The 13,707-nt window shown below is 40.5% G+C and overlaps 1 protein-coding gene across 2 annotated transcripts in view; it reads left to right on the forward strand.

The window, feature by feature from the left end:
• Positions 1-5,654: 5,654 nt before the first annotated feature.
• The window catches only part of tns1a (tensin 1a), a 42,475-nt gene continuing 34,422 nt past the window's right edge, over positions 5,655-13,707 (forward strand). For both annotated transcript variants that reach the window (XM_051712572.1, XM_051712573.1), the window contains exon 1: positions 5,655-5,850. The gene's annotated coding sequence lies outside the window, so the exon portion shown is untranslated. The remainder of the gene's footprint in view (positions 5,851-13,707) is intronic.

Genomic DNA, 13,707 nt, shown 5'->3' on the forward strand with positions numbered 1-13,707 from the left:
ATGCCAGTGTTTATACAGAGTTTATTTATAAATGTTTCAACTATGCGTGCCATATTTTTTGCACCTGTGTTAGGTGCAGGGCTATGTGCTATGGCTGTGTGCTACGTCTTATCCAATTTTCATTGGTGCTATATCTAATTACAATTTTCTTGCCTGTGCAATGCGCAGCTGGGCGTGGGTGGTAGTGTTTTCACTATCTGTGGCCATATGCACCCAAACAGTGGGTTTATTCACAAAAATGTATTGGGGGTCCATGTAAATGAAGTGGCGCAAGGCCCTTATTTGCAATTTTTGTGAGAAGCAATTGTTTTTAACCCTTTGATGCAGTTGGCAATCAAGTGACACTATAGAACTTAATGGGTCAAATTGCCCCTGCTCGTTAAATCACAGCAAATTTTCCTGCCAATGAATGTTTTATCATCAATAACATTTTTTTTTTTTTTTTTGGGTTCCTGGGTAGTAAGTGTTATTTCCTAATTGCTTATGCCTCAAAAGTATAGAAAATGGCTATTATTCCCCACAAATTTTGCTTTTGTGGCCAGGATAGTGATATTTTGAAATGTACCTATTTCCAATGAGAAAACAGGCAAATTTGTGTCTTTTCATTCACATAAAGTCAGAAAAACTTATGAATCCAAATTAACATGTATTTATACTAAAGTAATACAAAAATGACTACAAAATATTTAGAAGAGAGTAGTTTTTTGAGATTTACGATTATACTGTAAATCACTTTCACGAATCAGCCTCCAAATGTAGTCTCCCATCATGTTCTCGTTATACTGTCCTTGGTAGCGGCGTTCAACGTCCAGTATATCCTGATAGAAGCGCTCGCCTTGCTCCTCCGAGTACGCTCCCATGTTCTCCTTAAATTTATCAAGATGAGCATCCAGGATATGGACTTTGAGGGATTTCAGAGGTGGATCTGAGGAGAGAAACCCATACTACCCCAACCAAAAAGATTAGAGATCTTGGTCTCACCAAGTCCAGTGCTGAGCTTTTGACATCTAGACTCAAGCAGTGGAACTTGTTGGATGAAAGTGTGCAAGTCGCAGATCAGAGGAAGCGTCACCAACCTTTTTCCAGCTTCTTCAACCATCAAGATGGGCTTTGCTTCTGACCAGTCTGTTCGAGGCAATCGGAATTGCCTGTAACCAGAATGAGTGACGCCTCTTCATTGACAGCTCATCCAGGAGCCTTAAAGCCATGCTGCTCCATAATGGTAACACGTACTCATCTTTTCCCCTGGCTCACTCGGTGCACCTCAAAGAGGATTACATCAGCATCAAGACCTTGCTGGACGCCTTGAAGTATGATGAGTATGGCTTGGAGGTCATAGGAGACTTCAAAATGGTGGCATTCCTGATGGGTTTCCAAGGCGGTTTTACCAAGTTTCCCTGCTATCTTTGCCTTTGGGACAGCAGGGACACCAAGGCGCACTACCACAGGCAGGACTGGCCACAGCGGACCGAGTTCTCTGTGGGGAGGAACAATGTCAAATGGGAGCCACTGGTGGACCCCCGGAAGGTGCTGATGCCACCACTGCACATCAAATTGGGCCTTATGAAACAATTTGTCAGAGCTCTAGATAAGGAGTCGGCAGCCTTCAAGTACCTTCAAGACTTCTTCCCTAAGCTGTCTGAGGCAAAGGTCAAAGCCGGTGTCTTCGTCAGACCACAGATAAAGAAGATCCTGGAGTGCAATGAATTCCCCAAGAAGCTCACTAGTAAGGAGAAAGCGGCTTGGAACAGCTTTGTCGCAGTGGTTCGGGGCTTCCTGGGCAATCACAAGGCCGAAAACTATGTGGAGCTGGTTGAAACTCTTGTGAAGAACTATGGCACAATGGGCTGTAGGATGTCCCTCAGAGTCCATATCCTTGATGCTCATCTTGATAAATTCAAGGAGAACATGGAAGCGTACTCGGAGGAGCAAGATGAGAGCTTCCATCAGGATATACTGGACTTTGAAAGCAGCTACCAAAGACAGTATAATGAGAACATGATGGGAGACTACATTTGGGGGCTGATTCGTGAAAGTGACTTACAGTATAATTGTAAATCTTGAAAAACTACTCACTTCTAAATCTTTTGTAGTCATTTTTGTATTACTTTATTATAAATACATGTTAATTTGGATTCATATGTTGGTTTTTTTCTGACTTTATGTGAACAAAAAGACACAAATTCACCCGTTTTCTCATTGGAAATAGGTAAATTTCAAAATATCACTGTCCTGGTCACAAAAGCAAAGTTTGTGGGGAATAATAGCCATTTTCTATACTTTTGAGGCATAAGCAATTAGGAAATAACACTTACTACCCAGGAACAAAAATTGTGTTACATAGTGTAATCAAACTTTCAGAAATTAACGAATGTAAAATTGACTAATTTTATATGAAGTAAATGCTCCAAATTTACAATAGAATATTTTTATATATAGTATGTATTTATGAATAGGACTGGGTAAAAATATAGATTTTTCGATGCATCGCGATCTTGAATGATCCCACTATCGATTCTCTTAGAATTGATCTTTAACTCAAAGCGCAACCCTCTACTACAATGAGAGGAAATCACTCGCATATGCAACCAAATATCATGCTGTGTGACTTAAAATGTCTGTGATTAGCCACTGGTTTGTAAATATTCAGATTTCACTCACCAGTGATTGTGTAGTGGGGAAGAAGTTCAGCATCGAGATCCAAAAGTAAAAGTTTGGTTTGACTCTTACCTCGTAATGTGTGAGATTACAACACAATCCATTTCTCGTTAGATTTAAAAAAAAAAAAAAAAAACTTTTAATATCCTTAATGTTCTTTAAGCACAGTTGTTGATCAAAAACTTCAAAAAATAAACATTTAATTTTAATCACATATAGCACGGATGAGGTATGATATTTAAATTTTACACATGTGGCCGCTAAAGATGTGTGAGATCACTGCAGCAACAGTGGCAAGAATGGATACCAAGGCCAACAGTTCTATCAGGAAGTGGCTGGGCTTGCCGCGTTTTCTTTCAGATATAGCATTGTTTGGAAGAAATGCATTATAACTGCCATTAAAGTCCATCATCCTGGGTTACAAGCAAGAGAATACCAGGCTGTTTTTATAACTAAGGGAATCAACAGACCAGTCAGTGAGGGCTTGTCAAGCCCAGGTCCGAACAGGCCATGCCTGAAAGGCAGAGAAGGTTATAAACAGGGCGTATTCAAGACTGAAGCAACGAGATTGTTGGAAGAACACAATCACGAAGAGCAGGACTTGGATGGGAGATGGCTCGCAAACTGTGGTCAGCAGCCTCTATAAAACAGAAGAAAGCGATGGTAGTGACAGAAGCAACTAAGATGGAAGAGGAAGGGTATATGATTCGAGCAGCCAGCCAGCAGCAAGAGTGCTGGACAGTATGGGAAGGTGCATCTAATAGAGTTTTAGGATGGACTGACCTGTGGAAGATACCCCTGGCCCAAGTTTTCTAATAAGATTCACCTATGACACTCTTCCAAACCCTGGAAATTTGTCTCTGTTGTATGGTAAAGAGGAGAGTTGTCCCCTCTGCGAGGCCTCAAGAGCAAATCTGCAGCACATGTTGGCTGGGTGCAGGACCGCCTTGGCACAAGGACGGTACAGCTGGTGGCATAATCAGGTTCTGCGAAAGCTGGCAGAGATCCTTGAGATGTGTAAAATAAAGGCCAACAAAGGCCATTATGTTCCTCAGAGGAAGTACATTGAGTTTGTTAAAAAGGGAGGTGCCACACAAGGCAAGGAGGGAGGAATGGTCAATCCTGGCACATGGAAGTGATTGTCAATCGTGGTGGACCTTGACCAGCAGCTAAAATGTCTTCTGAGATTGCCATGACCTCCTTGAGGCCGGACAGAGTGTTATGATCAGCATCAGCTAGGAAAGTCATAATGATTGAACTTGCTATCCCATGGGAAGAGGGAGTGGAGGCAGGCTATGAGAGGAAGAAGCTAAAATGTGCTGATCTGGCTGCTGAGTGCAGGGAAAATGGATGGAGGTCTGCCACTTACCCTGTGGAGGTCGGGTGTCAAGGGTTTATTGGAACATCAATGCAGCACCTGTCAAAAAGCATTGGTATCTTTGGATAAGCGTTGAAGAAGTCTCTGAAGGAAATGGCAGAAGAAGCAGAAAAAGGGAGCTTCTGGCTATGGTTAAGAAAGAAGGACGACAAGTGGGGTGTGCAGAAGTGAGAAAGTAGGAATAGGGAACAATTGTGATATATGGCGAGGTAGCATCTAGGAGAGGAAAAGGGTGGGGAGGAATTATTTCCGCTGACCCACTCGGTCCTTATCCAGAGGTTTCTGGAGAGGGATTGAGAGGGAGAGCGAAAGCAGGCCAAGCTAGGCATTGGAGGGGCAGCTGATGCAGTCTCGCGGCTCACCTCTTACGTTGCTCTCTTAATTAATCTGTTGGAGGATTGGTTTAAGGATAGGCACTGGACGGGTAGGCAGAGATTGATAGCTTGTGTTTTTTCTAACAGAGAAGAGGCCTTGGATGTTGGGTAGGTCTGCTCATGGGGATGGGGTTGGGGTATTGAACCTTGGTTGTATGGTATGTCTTGACGAGAAAGGAGGAATGTCTTTATGGGAAAGCAACAACAAAAGGCAATCGAAGGGATCCAGTGTCCAGCTGCAGGGGGTGGCAGGGAGACGTCCCTGACCGCCACCCCACCACCAGGAGATGTTCCGGGATTAATGGGGCGAAACATGCCGGCAGGCAGTAACGCCTAGCAGTAAAGACATATTACATGACTTGTGGTAGTTTTAATTTTTATATGCCACATTTTGTTTTTATGTAGAAGTGTGTTAAAGGTGTGAGGAGGTGGCTTCATCAACATTTTACTTGTATGACATAATCATACAGGCATATTAAACCAAGTTAAAACTTGTTTTTGCATATAGTTTTTAAAGAACATACATGTTTCTTCACTGTAAACCATGGAAATCAATTTATAATAACTTTTATAAAAATAAACAAACATTATTACATAGTATGATGCTTAAAAGAAAATTTCAGCTTCATAGCAGAGAATGGGCTGTCTTTATTTCTATCACTTGCACTTTGCACGCACAATTTCGCCAACCCACTCACGCTTAGACTTAGCACATGAAAATTCCAAAACGTCCTGCCCACTGACTTTGCGTGAATGGTGTTTCGCATAGCCCTGCATTTAAAATGTTGCGGTCTAAAAATAGAGCCCTGAGTGTTTATACTCAACTACTGGCCTCCACATTCAGACCACATGCTCCTGTGACCCTGTGATTTTGGTCATTGTAAATTTTCTATAAGTATAATGATTTTTACATTATATTTAGCATTTAAATCGGTATGTATGCATTATGCTCTCTTAGCACTGTACTGACAGTCTTATTTTATGGACTATCCATTGCACCACTCTATTTGCATGCTATGACTATTGTGCATCAATGTTAGATCAAATACTAAGGGTATCTGGCATGTCCTTGGAGTGTGTGTGTGGTGTGTCAATGTATGTATTCGTTCGAATGACAGAGACAGAGGGGTGCTCTGGCGCAGCATAGCCACCAGGACTTGTTTACAGCTCATGCTCCCATATTTGGCAGCTACACAGCCTTGCAGAATTTTTGGAATGGCTGGGAGGGAAGAGTGTGGCACAGAGAGAGGTGACTATGACTCTTGGTCACAGCGACTCACAAATGAGAGAGACTCTGAACTGAAGTCTTGAATTTATGGACTTGAAACAGCAATCTCAAACAGACACTGAGACTGGCAAGGCATCTGATGAGCAGTTTGGTGAGCAGTGCTTTAGAAATTTGGAGTCATCCAACAAGTTGAATTTCCCTTGGGCTTATAGGTAGGTGAGATCATTCAAACTGTATTCTCCTCAGTGTATTCTTGTCTGATTTTTGTGTTCTGCAATTACAAAGTATTTACACTACAAGTATTATTCCTTTATACTGTAAACTTTTTGGGTTTTGGGAGATCACATAGTCAGATTTTTCAACAAAAAGATCTAATATAATATTGGTCAATATAGAAATCAATTCTGGATTAAACTGTGTATTTAAAAATGTACTTCAAAAAGGAATTTATTTTTTATTTTTTAGGGAGATTACAGTATAAGATCTTTTATATGTCCTTCAGACTCCTATGTCTGTGTGTAAATACAGGTGGGACTATCATGTTATACAGTATATGAGTGAAAACATTTGTTTCATGACTGAGCTGATCAAAGAGAGTTCAGATGAAGGCAAGATCCTAAATGTGCAGGTGAATTGAAGAAGTCTCATTCTTGATTGGTTTACTTTTCAAGTGCTGGACAATTTGTGGGCATAAACCATTCAAATATATATATATATATATATATATATATATATATATATATATATATATATATATATATATATTGAATGGTTTATGCCCACAAATTGTCCAGCACTTGAAATATATATATATATATATATATATATATATATATATATATATATATATATATATATATATATATAATTATATAGGCCTACATTTTTAACAGATGTGTTGAGTTGTATTCAGCTAGAATTATCAGTTTTTGTTCAAGGATCTAGCAATTGTATGGGGAGCATATCCCACACCTACAATTAATATTGTTTGTGTTTGCCCCATCCATGTTTGGAAGATATTCATTACTTCTTCCTGTACATTTTATACCAAATTACCTTTCATCGTCATATTAGTTTTACTTTATCATGCATTTGTTGTAAACCAAAACCTTCTGAATGGAAAAAAATGTTTTGGTACTTTGGGTACTTTTTAAAAGAATAAACACATATTTGCAATAAGCAAAAAAAAATGGATCGCTATGTGACAACATGTTGAGCTGCAACAGCAGGTTTAGACACCCCCCCCCCCCATCAGCTTACCATCCCCTCATTTCATTGGCATAGTACTCTAACCCCCACGTCTGTCTGTCTATTAGTCTGTCAGTCAGTCTGTATGTCTGCCTTGTCTGTTTCTATCTCTCATATTCAACCTCTCCCTGCTGTTGATAAGCCTTTCTGTCTTTCTCTTATTTTCTAGTTTGTCCTTATCTTTCTCACTCTATTTCTACATTTGGCCAGTATAAAGACATTGTGGTTTGTTGAACTGCCATGGCTCTTGCAGCAGGCTTCTGCTCAGAGACAAGCTGTCATCAGACCTGAAAGAAAGAGACAGCTCTTGTGCCATACAGCTGATCTGTGTATATCATTCCTTCTTGGAATGTATCTCTTCCTCTCGCTTACCCAACACTCTGGCATTATTTACACATGACATCATTCTTTTGGGCCCAAACCAAGTGCCATGGTTGTTGCTAGATAGACTCAGTCAAATTTGGCCAGCCTCATGCCAAGCAGGTTTTAGAACTTAACATCTTCTTTGAACCCAAACTAACAATCATTCATTACAATCAATAGTTACTAAAATTACAAACATTATAACTAAGGATACATTTACATATCTGAAATATTTCCATTTACATTCATGCTATCTTACCAAGGTGGCATGGTAATTACCAGGAATAGTAGCTAAGAATATGCAACTCAGTGTTGATTAGGCAGTAGTGGAATCTCATAAATATAGCTATAGTTGCTGGGTGACATCTCCCTTAGCTTAACCACTTCACATGTATCATCACTCATTTGTGACAGTTAATGTCCCAGCAGAGGAGCGTCACATATTTTTGCTTTGAAAATGGCAGCGACGTCACAAACTAATCTACGTTTGCAGATTTCTTCCTTAAGTGTCAGGATTCCGGGCTGATCGGCACAAAGGAAGAGACTTTATTGCATCAGAAATGCACGATGGGAGAAAAGTGACATATGTTGTTCCTGATATGGTACTCAGCCTCACAGGCTCCATGTGGTTAGGATTTGGGTGGGGGTGGGGTTAGGGCATCTGCTGACTGCCAGGAACAAACAGTGGCCCGTTTGTACAATGGGATCAGAGGTGTCACTTTAATCACAACTGATTGGTTCAGCATCTGTTAGCGATCTGTTACCCAGAACAAAACCTGGAGTTTAAGTTACTATGGCAACCTATGGTACCTAAAACCCAGGACTGATGCAAACTAAACTAAAACTTACCTGGCTAGTCACCGAAACTGGCTTCATGGTATAGGCCTCACTTTCTTTTTTTTTTTTTTTTTGGTGTGTTTCCCTTGTGTGTCTGTTTGTTTTGTTTTACAAAAGGCTGTGGGGTTTCCCGCAAGGGCTAGTTTGGCATAGCAGCTCATTATTGCTATCATTGGCACCTATTCCTTGTTTGCACAGACTTATTTATTCTTCCTGTCTCGTGCCAGTCCCCGTTGTGAGCAATTCAGCCTTGGGTTCTCCTGTTGGTTCTCTAGTTTGTTCCTGTCTTGTTTGTTTTCCAAGTTTAGATCTTAGACTTTGGTTTTTAAGTTTCGCCTGCTACTTACTGGATTTGTTTGGTCAAGGTCAATTTATTTATAGAACACATTTAAAAACAACAAGTGTATCCCAAAGTGCTATACATGGGCAAATAAAACAATGAATTAAGGAGAAAAAAATAAGAAATACATAACAACACAATATGCATTCATTCAAAAGCCAAAGAACAGAGATAAGTCTTCAGATGTGATTTAAACATGTTAAGAGTAGGAGCGGATCTAATGTCCAGAGGGATGTTATTCCATAGCCTAGGGCCAAACTTCAAGAGTGAACATTTAATGACAGGGTCACTAGATTGCAAGTTATTTCAGAGACAGTGCAAGAGAGGCCAAACAAAACAATTTCTTGTCTTGCTCTCATTTAGCTGAAGAAAGTTTCTTGCTGTCCAGCATGTAATATCCTCATGGCATTAAACAATGGCAGAATATAAATCATCAGGACTAAGTGGGACATACAGCTGTGTATCATCAGCGTAACAAATGTTATATTTCCTACAAATTGAACCCAGTGGAAGCATATATAAATACAATAAAATAGGGCTTAATATGGAACCTTGAGGTACTCCACAAGTGAAAGGTGCAGAGGGAGAGGAAGAATTGCCAATCCTATCACTTGGAGTCCTATCTGATGCAAACCAATTTAAGGCTGTGCCATTAATACCGACTTCACACCTAAGATGGTCTCGGAGGATAGTATGATCAACTGTATCGAAAGCAGCACTAAGATCGAGCTTAAAATTGCAGGTCTACCTGAAACCAAGGTGAGCAGTAAATCATTCGTCACCTTGAGTAGTGCAGACTCTGTGCTGTGACGAGTTGTAAAGCCAGACTGAAATTGATCTAAAATGATGTTTGGAGATTAGAATGAAGAGAGCTGAAAATATTTGATAAAAATGGCAGTTTAGAAATGGGCCGGAAATTATTAAGGTTGGTAGGATCCAAATTTGGCTTCTTAAGAAGTGACTGGATCACTGCTTGATGGTACAATGCCATTATATAAGGAGCTTTTCATAATAGTCAAAACCCTAGAACCAACAGTGTACAGCCTCTCTCTAAAGAGCCGAGCTACGAGACCTCTGTAGCTAAGTGTGACATGAAGAATGTAATGTCTAGTTTGTGTATTTTCTTTGGTCTCAGAACCAGCTGCGCACAGAGACCTTGATAATATGACCATTATAAAAGTATTAACCCATATTATTATTGAAATGTATTTAAGATTCAGAATATCTGATATATAGTACACTAAAATACCGCAACATTGTTTGTTCATATGATAATGATAAAATATACAGAACCTTTATAATTAGTGGAGGCTTTGAAGTGAAAATAAAGCAAAACATTTACTAAACTACTAGTTTACACTCTAGCTGACCCTTCTAGTTAGCTGTCCATTTAGTTCCATGTGAATCCTAATGGATTTTGCATTCTTTGTGTTCTTTGGGATGTAATTATTAATATGTAATGGGAGCAAGCTGGTACATGTTAGCTGTGTAAACCTCACTCCCCTGGCCTCAAGAGGTGCACTAGCGACTGACATTAGGGGCTATAGCCTTTAGCCTCCTTGTTAGTGCGTCCGCCTCCCATGCTAGCTGACGCCGGTTCGAATCCCGCTCGGAGCAGGTCGAGCAGGACCGGTGACACATACACATGAAAATAACTCGCTGTGGGGGATATTTGGGGGAATTTATACCCTCCATATGAAAAGGTTTGTCCTGCAACATTTGTGCAAAACTATCAGCCCCTTAGAACCCATTACATTTCCACCATCAAAAGTCAATGAAATGGACCCTAATCATTATGATACAAGAGCAATTGTTGTTTAGAACTGATGTAGATGAACTGTGTCATCTACCATTTTGTTCTTTTTTCACTCCCTCTTAATGTCTTTGCACTTTGGGCAATTTGATTAACAGTGACATAAGTTCTTATTGCTCTGTGATACTGTGAAGACTGTCCTCTTTAATCATTCCTATAATATGGCCACCACTATCATTTATTTTTGTAATAGAGTAGTCTGACAATTATTTTGATGATCAATTGTGTAATTAAATTACCTGTTCCTGCCATTTAAATAAAGCTTTACCATGGCCGAGTTCGGAATGGCATACTACCATACTACGCTTACTATTTCTGCCATAGACAAATATGGCAGAAGCGCTAAGAGTAGTATGGGTAGTGTGCCATTCTGAACTCAGCCCATGTGTCTGAAATTGCATACTGTCAGAGTATGTAGTGTATTTGATGAAGGACACACTTCTCTGCCAGTAAAACAGGACGTTCTTTAGGCATGCATGCAAGTAGAATAGATTCCAGACACACTTCATCCAGGGACGTGAGTACTGACACATGACCCGAAATTATGATAATAACACAACAGTGAAAGTAATCTACTTTGTTTTGTTATACAAGCACCATTTAAGCATAAGGAACAACTTTTTTTGGTATGCTATCACTTACAGTTGAAAAAAACCATCCGAGTTACAGTTCACTGCCGTTCTTTTAAATCCACAATACAATTGTGTTGTTGTTGTTGTTGTTGTTGTAAATCCAGCATTTTGAATGTGATGTATCTCAGCTACCGAAATATTATTGGATAGCAAAGTATTCAGTCAATCAGCACTTCAGATTCTCGCCGGAAATAGTACTTCATCCGGGTATTTCTCGCTTAATGTTTTATGAATACTGAGGATTCAGACATACTACTCAATTGGCATACTGTTTTTGGCATTCTACATAGTAGGGAAGTATAGATATTCGGACGCAGCATTAGAGTCATTACATCGTTGCGGAGTCATGCCAGTCTGTAGTCTACAATTTTAGCGTTCTACTTATCTCTTGTCTACAGTTTTTGACTTTTGCCTGTTTGTTCACTGTTATGCCTTCTACTATACATCTGGGATTTGTTTGGTTGTTTTGGACTGCTACTGTGTTTTTGAACTTTTCCGCCTGGACTCTGTTTATACCTCTGCCTCATGTCTTGGATTTGTTTGTTTGTTCTCTGCTTGTTTATTGGAGTTTTTGTGATTTATTACACACCCAAACCACATATGTATACTATAAAAATTAGGGCTGTCATTTGATTATATTTTTTATCTAATTAATGACATGCCATGCCGATTAATTAATCACAATTAATCGCATACATCATTATCTGGTGAGAAAGGCCTCCAAATACAGATAATTCACTTAAATAATGCATAATAATTCAAATATTTATAAATATAATATGCAGGTACTATAATAAATATATCATGTGGATTGAAATTCAGTTTGAAATAAAACTGTATTATCATGGCAGATGAATAGAGCATTGATTAGACAATACAGAAAGTGGCTTAAGAACTCAATATATTGTTTGTTTTATTCTCATCATTGAACAAGCCTTCAGTCGATGGCATTCTTTTTTGCATTGAGTTCATCAATGCGTCCAGTTCTCACAATTTGCATTCTTGCGTTCCGTCTGCGCTATTTTTAAATGTCCTTCTATGTACATGTGCATGCATCAGACAGACGCATTTGGAGCGTCTCACTGGTATTCAGTGTCATAAGCGCTGCATTTTTAGGACACTGTCAAGTTAAAAGTAGTGGAAAATTTTTAAATTGCATCTCAAGATTCTTGTATTCAGTTGTGCTTCGCCCACCTGTTGTGCTTGCTCCTTAGAGCACTAAGGGCACACTAGGGAAAGCTCAGACGGAGAATGGAACTGTGATGGGTCCGTTTGGAAGGTGTGTACCACAGAGTATAGAGGCAGTCACTGATAGAGATGGCTTTTTAATTGATTTAAAATATATATTTTTTTATTTTTTTATGTACCAGTACCAATAAACATTGAAACTCTTCTCCAGTCTCTTTCTTCACAATTACTATCTTTTTAACCAGACAGAAAAATATAATAAAGAACAGGGAATGAATGCACCACATGTATGAGTTTGTCAGCCATTTTTTGTTTTTTTGATTTCACAGCACAATTAGTCCTGCCTCTCCGAGATTCCCATTGACCAATGGATGCCTACACAGAGTGCGTTGCAGCAAAAGTTGAAATGTTCTCAACTTTTGGTCACATGATGGAGCTTCACCATCGGAAACCCTTGCGTTTTCCCTCTCCGTCCTTCCGATGCACCATTCCCATTGAAATCAATGCATTCGCACGTTCTCTGACGCAGTGTAAACTCTAGTGTAGATGCCCTTAGTGAGCAGTTATCATTCTGTGGCTGCGCTGCTTGTGAAGTTTGTTGAGGCGCGCTGCAATCTTGTGACAGGTAAAGGTGGGCAAGGAGGAGGCGGGAACCGGCTGAGCAGTCAACGTAAGTTTTAATAACATAAATGAACTTAAACAAACATAAACACACACACACAGCGGTCGTGTGTGTGTCTCTCTCTCCGGAACTGGCGTCTCTGACTCCCCTTTATTTCTCCGTGTACCCTAATGGCCCGGCCACCCCTTCTCCTTGTCGTACTCCTCCCCCACCCGATTCAGGCCGGTGCCCCATCCGGACTGGCCTTCTCCCCCCCATCCCTGGAGGGGAGATGCTGCCCTTCTGACCATTCCGCCAGTCGATGATCCAACCTGCCTCCTGGGAACCTGGGGAGAGATGAGGGGAGGGGGAGGGAAAGGGCGAGTGGGAGAGACACAGAGAGAGAGAGAGAGAGAGAGAGAGACAGAGAGAGAAACTTGCTCGCCGTTCCCCAGACACACCGTCGCCTGGTCCTCAACCACTCCTCCGCCCTCTGGTGAATGACAGTCGCTCCTGCCCGGGCAGACGGCAGCGAGTCCTCCGACCCCTGGCAGACAGAACGGCTCCTCCCCTGGTGGATGGCAGCAGCGAGAACTCCACGACAGTGCATTCTTCCTCCTTCCCGGGCACCAGCAGTACAGGCTGGAACCGGCAGAACAGTCAATGTAAACTGTAATGACAGAAATGAACTTAAACAAACATAAACACACACATAGCGGCCACGTGTGTCTCTCTCTCTATCCCGAATTGGCATCTTCGGCTCCCCTTTATCTCTCTCTCCTACTGATTAATTGACTCAGCGCCGGCCATACACCCCCACGGCCCTCGCCACAAACCTATTGATGCGGCTTGTAAAAAAGTACATGTACTTCAAGCTTGAATTACTCGTATGGTAGGAAAAGCCATATGGAATTTACGTATGTGTCAGGGGGCATGATACATTGCGATTAATTTTTTTAACGTTATTTTTTATATAATTAATCACACTAAATTAATGTTAAATCGACAGCCCTAATAAAAGTAAAAATAATTTAAGCTGATAGACAT

The sequence above is a fragment of the Myxocyprinus asiaticus genome, chromosome 12 (assembly GCF_019703515.2).
Source record: "Myxocyprinus asiaticus isolate MX2 ecotype Aquarium Trade chromosome 12, UBuf_Myxa_2, whole genome shotgun sequence".
NCBI lineage: Eukaryota > Metazoa > Chordata > Actinopteri > Cypriniformes > Catostomidae > Myxocyprinus > Myxocyprinus asiaticus.